The following is a 5,902-nucleotide window of genomic DNA, read 5'->3' as shown; positions in this document are numbered from 1 at the left end:
TGTGTTCTATCTTGGAAATCATTCATAATAGGGCATATGTCTATGTACCTGTCATATGCCTGAATACTTGAGCATTCCTCCTTGGTCACCCCGCACAGGTAAGTTCCAGTTGTTATTCCACATTCCATTATTATTCACAGTTTATCATTAGGGGTGTACTGTGATTTCATTTAGGATTTGCTGTTTTGGTATCACTCTCTCTAATTGTGTTATATAGGTCAGTTCTAGTAGTTGACTCCACATTCTGTTATTTTTCTTTTCTTTTAGATATATCTTGTTCCTGTCTTTGTTGTGTCTCCGTCTGTTTTGCTATTACTGTACCATGATTCTGAGGTTCTTACATTACATGTTAGTTTCTCCCCACCCAAAGCCAAATTTTCTCACAATTTCTTCATTAGTTTCTATATTTGTTACTAAGAATTTCTGCAAGTCTATAATTTGTAATTACAGTTTGGAACTATGAAGACATTGATGAGCAGTGGTCACCATTCTGAAATATTGTGTGTGTTATATCTTTGGGTCCAGTATGATGCCACTGCTCGAAGCTGATGGGTGGAATTACGCACGAGAATTTATCTGGCAAGGCCACCTCTAGAAGAATCTTATCATATACCACTTCTGTTGTAACTTTTGGCCATCAACAACCAGCTGTCAACCTGAATTAAGAGCAGTGTCAATGACCCAGTGGCAGGACGTACTGCTTTGTACATGCTTAATTTCAGTGGCTGCTTCACAAGCAATGCTCTCTGGATTTGCCTGCTCCATACCAGCTTCTTCAAATTATACAGATGGAAATTGTTCTTAGAATATATCCTTTGATCCTGCAATCCTCTTAGCCTTAATCTCCACTAGACCCTATCCCACACTCTCCACTTCATTCATTCAAAACTCACTCACTCCTCTCTGCAATGTTCTTCGTCCTCTGTTCTCTCTATCATTCCTGATACCCTCTCCAAATTATTGTATACCATGTACAGCTCCTTCTGCCTGCACCAGGTTCAGTTCACCAGTTCCACCAGTTAAGTCTTACATGAGAGTACAAGTTCTTACAGCCAGAGTCCATTTCAGTAAAATTCTTTTGGGTGTGTGATCACATAAGGATGTTGTAAACATACCACATGGCAGTTTTATCACACTGTGACACATTCACACATCTGGTAGACAAAAAAGTTTTCTTATTTGTGTTTATGTGTATGTTGGACACTCAACACAACTATTTGCTTAGTTGTTACCTTTATTATTTCCATTGTTTACATTCCTCTAATAAACTTCCATCATCCTATCAAACTATAGCAGCAGGTTATTCTAAAATGAAAAAACGAGTTATTCACTCACTAAAAAGTTACTCCAGCTGCATACACAGTATTTTTTAAAATATACAAGGGTGTTGTAAGAATTATATCTGGTGGTGGTTCAAGAACTTTCTGTCTTTAAAGGTCTTTTAATGATTCTAATACCAGGACTAAACACAATTTTTATAAGGACTTCAGGGCATTAACATTAGTTCAGAAAGGACTCAAAAGCAAGAGTACATATGTATTCAGCAATTTGGTAGATTATATCTTTTGGGGAAGGCAGTGGAGTTCAAGATAGAATTACAAATTTTTCTGCATGCTAACCATGTTAACTCCTCTCACTACAAATGGGTTCCTAAATTTGATGTGAAATGAATTATACTAGACACACAATTCACATTCAGCCTTTTTTAATTATTATTTTTCAGTTTTAAGTCATTTGATGGTATTGTGCATAAATAAAATACACAACATTGACTTCCTTCCATATCTCAAAAACTTTTGTTGAGACCTATGAATTGTACGATTCATGTACTTTTGTAACTTGTAATTTTACTAAAAGTGTCATGGCCTTTATTGCAGTGCTCCATCATTTCTAAAAACGTGGTCCCATCTAAAGACAGATTCCCATAGACTGTTAGCTAGTTGTTTGTAAGCAGCATATTGATTTAAACCTGTGTGTAGCAGCATTAGTACTAATTACAGTGAGAACGAAAAGAGGAGAGAAGCCAACATATGGGACAAAAGAAACACTTACTCATATAACTTAAGGAAAACCATTTATTTCGTGAGAAGATCTCAGAGTTAAGATTAGCTCAGTTGCAGCCACACACTATTGGGCAAGTCAAAAGCCATCAGCATTACTGACACGTGAGAAGAAGTGATTTGATTGCTAGCTGATTTAAGTGCTTAACATTATAAAATATTTAGTACCTTTGACATGTGAATGGGACACACTTTTACACTAAATGAACTTTTCCAAGTACACATAAAGGAACATTGAAGCATGCCATGCAGAAATGGATATAATAATAATGGAAACAACAATAATAAAAGTGAAACATTCTGGAAATTATAAAAGTGCCTGCCTTACTTATCGCATCCTGCTGAAGCATAACAGGGCACAACAAATGTGGAAGGTGCTGGTCATGGCCTGTCATTAAGAATAAGGAGTTGACACTGTTTTTGAATGAGAGAAAGAAATTCATTGACTCACACTTTATTCACTGTAATATAAAGCAGACTGTATATTCCCTGCACAAGTAGCATAGTAAAGAGCAAGAAAAAGAAAAAACAGTGCCTACCACCACTCAGTTGGCTGTCACTGATGGACACAAACACATTATAGTAGCGCTGTGACCAAGCTAGCTTTGGTTATAGAGATCTTAGCAATCATGGGTATGACAAGTTGGTGATCAATGCCGGGCATGGCATACTAAACATCATGCATGCAGGGTGTGCGGGCTGTGGGTGGAGCAAGGCTCCACCTGTCTCGGACTTGCTTGGCCCTGCTCGGAAGTATCCAGAACAGCATGACAGTTCATTGAGTACTGATTTGATGGGGATGCATTTAAGCTGAAAATTGTGTTGCAGAAGGGACACTGAAAAACACAGTCCAGGTCCCCAAGCTCACTGGAATGAAAGAAAACACAAGGTTTGAAGAATTATGGCCTTGAAAGAATTACAAAAATAGTTTTTTAAACATTTTGAGGGCACTGCTAATCTTAACATCTGTTCTTGAAACCATTTGACATTTCAGTTGAAAAAACCCTTGAGTATGTGCAGATGTAACTGATTCATCTGCAAGGTAATTCCTTTTTTAATGATCAATCCATTTAACTTTAAAACTGCCCAGCAAATCCATATTGCTCTCCTCACATAGAGTTTCCACATCTGTGGAATGACGTCTCCATAATGAGGTTGCAAAAGTGCTACAATATTTTGATCAACATGTGTGTGTGAAATAAGTTTTTTTTTTATTATGAAACTAGATAATTCATGATTACATAGCAATCTGAATACAAAAATCTGTGAAATTGTCTGTATCTATCCATGTAGTGACAGGTTGTACTGAATAAAAACTATATAGGTTTTTTATTTATGTTGCTGAGAAATGAGAACTATAAAATAAAGTAATATGCAGCATGACTCTATTGCCATTTACATGCAGCTAGTTCACTGTTTCCCCTCATCCTCTTCATCATGCTCAGACTCCATGGCATGATGGTAGGGGAAGTGTCCAGCTAGGCAGAGTGCTGTGGCACAGGTTGAGAGCCAAATTCTTGGCCACCGTTGGTTTGGATGAACAATGTAGGAAACAACAGATCGCAATGCACCATAAAGATGACACATTAAATTTCAGACACTTACACATAAGCTTGGCATTCTGGCCCGAGCTGCCAGGGTTGGTGGTCATGCGTGCATGATGTGTGCTTGCTTGTGTGTGTGTCTTTTCCTGATGAAGACTGTGGCTGAAAGCTTACGTTTAAGTATTTTTAATTGTGCCTGTCTGCAACTTAATGTCTCACCTTTACAGTAAGTAGCAGTGTATCTTTCGCTACATTGTTGGTATTCCTACCTCGAGTTTCCTTGGTTTAGATGAATAGTACATGGGTTGTTGACATGGACACACAAAAGGGAATGAAGCGTGTTCAGCATCTACACTGAAGAGGCAAAGAAACTCGCATACACGCCTAATATCGTGTAGGGCCCCCGCGAGCACACAGGAAAGCTGTAACACGACGTGGCATGGACTCGACTAATGTCTGAAGTAGTGCTGGAGGGAATTGACACCACAAATCCTGCAGGGCTGTCCATAAATCTGTAAGAGTACGAGGGGGTGGATATCTCTTCTGACCAGCAGGTTGCAAGGCATCTCAGATATGCTCAATAACGTTCATGTCTGGGGAGTCTGGTGGCCAGTGTAATTGTTTAAACTCAGAAGAGTATTCCTGAAGCCACTCTGTAGCAATTCTGGACATGAGGGATGTTACATTGTGCTGCTGGAATTGCCCAAGTCTGTTGGAATGCACAATGGACACGAATGGATGCTTACGTATGTGTCACCTGTCAGAGTCGTATCTTGTCTTATAAGGGGTCTCATTTCACTCCAATTGCACATGCCTCACACTATTCCAGTGCCTCCACCAGCTTGAATAGTTCCCTGCTGATATGCAGGGTGCACTGATTCATAAGGTTGTCTCCATACCCTTACATGTCCATCCACTCAATACAATTTGAAACGAGACTCGTTTGATCATGCAACATGTTTCCAGTCATCAACAGTCCAATGCCAGTGTTGATGGGCCCAGGGAAGGTGTAAAGCTTTGTGCTGTGTAGTCATCAAGGGTACACGAGCGGGCCTTCAGCTTTAAAAGCCCATATCTATGATGTTTCGTTGAATGGTTTGTATGCTGACACTTGTTGACGGCCCAGCACTGAAATCTGCAGCAATTTGCATATAGATTGCACTTCTGTTACATTGAATGATTCTCTTCAGTCGTCATTGGTCCCATTCTTGCAGGATCTTTTTCTGACCACAGAAATGTCAGAGGTTCGATGTTTTTGCAGATTCCTGATATTCGCAATACACTCGTGAAATGGTCGTATGGGAAAATCCCCACTTCATCACTACCTCAAAGATGCTGTGTCCCATTGCTTGTGCCCCAACTATAACACCACATTCAGATTCACTTAAATCTTGATAACCTGCCATTGTAGCAGCAGTAACTGATCTAACAACTGCGCCAGACACTTGTTGTCTCATACAGGCATTGCTGACTGCACCACTGTCTTCTGCCTATTAACATATCTCTGCACTTGAATACACATGCCTATACCAGTTTCTTTGGTGCTTAATGTAATATGCTATCAATGAAATAATACTAAAATGAAAAAAGAAAGAAAAGCAAACTTGATGATGAACATCCACAACTAAATTTATGGCATTGTTAACTGTCTAATAATGTAGCAGTCTCACCATTTTATTTAAGTGACTCTGACCTAATGGCTAAGTGCTACCCAGTTTGACTGCTACAGGAGTTGTTTCAATTGAATTCTGGCTGGTTAATAATGCCTCGTCTAAGGAATAGAGGTTTTTATATTAATGGAGGACTCAAAAAGGTTGCACAAAGTAATGTTACATATTCACTTTTAAACACTACTGAAGACAGTCACTACCATTTTCATACATTTCTATACATGTTTAAGCTGGGCACAGGTCAAATATATTCAGATGTTTCACACGCTGTTGTGACAATTTGCACACATTATCCTCACTGCAATCCATTGGCTGGCACAATACACATGAAAGCATAATTTCAGCACTCTGTATTTATAATCACTTTTTGGTAAACACAGTTGTCGTAATTCAGTAAAATTTGGTCAACGCACAATGATGCAGACACACTTTCAGCAGGTATGATATTGCCTCCTCCACTATGCCGTTACCCCAAACCTATTCAACTGCATCTCACAACAATATCACTCGCTAGCTGCACTCAGTGCTTGGCTATTGATTCTTGGCCTAACCTTGACCTGTACAAGTAAAATATGCTAATCTTTGAGTAAAGGACCATGGACCCCTTAAATTGCTGCTCTAAAAAATT

This window comes from Schistocerca serialis, chromosome 3 (assembly GCF_023864345.2).
Source record: "Schistocerca serialis cubense isolate TAMUIC-IGC-003099 chromosome 3, iqSchSeri2.2, whole genome shotgun sequence".
NCBI lineage: Eukaryota > Metazoa > Arthropoda > Insecta > Orthoptera > Acrididae > Schistocerca > Schistocerca serialis.
This window is presented reverse-complemented; position numbering follows the sequence as displayed.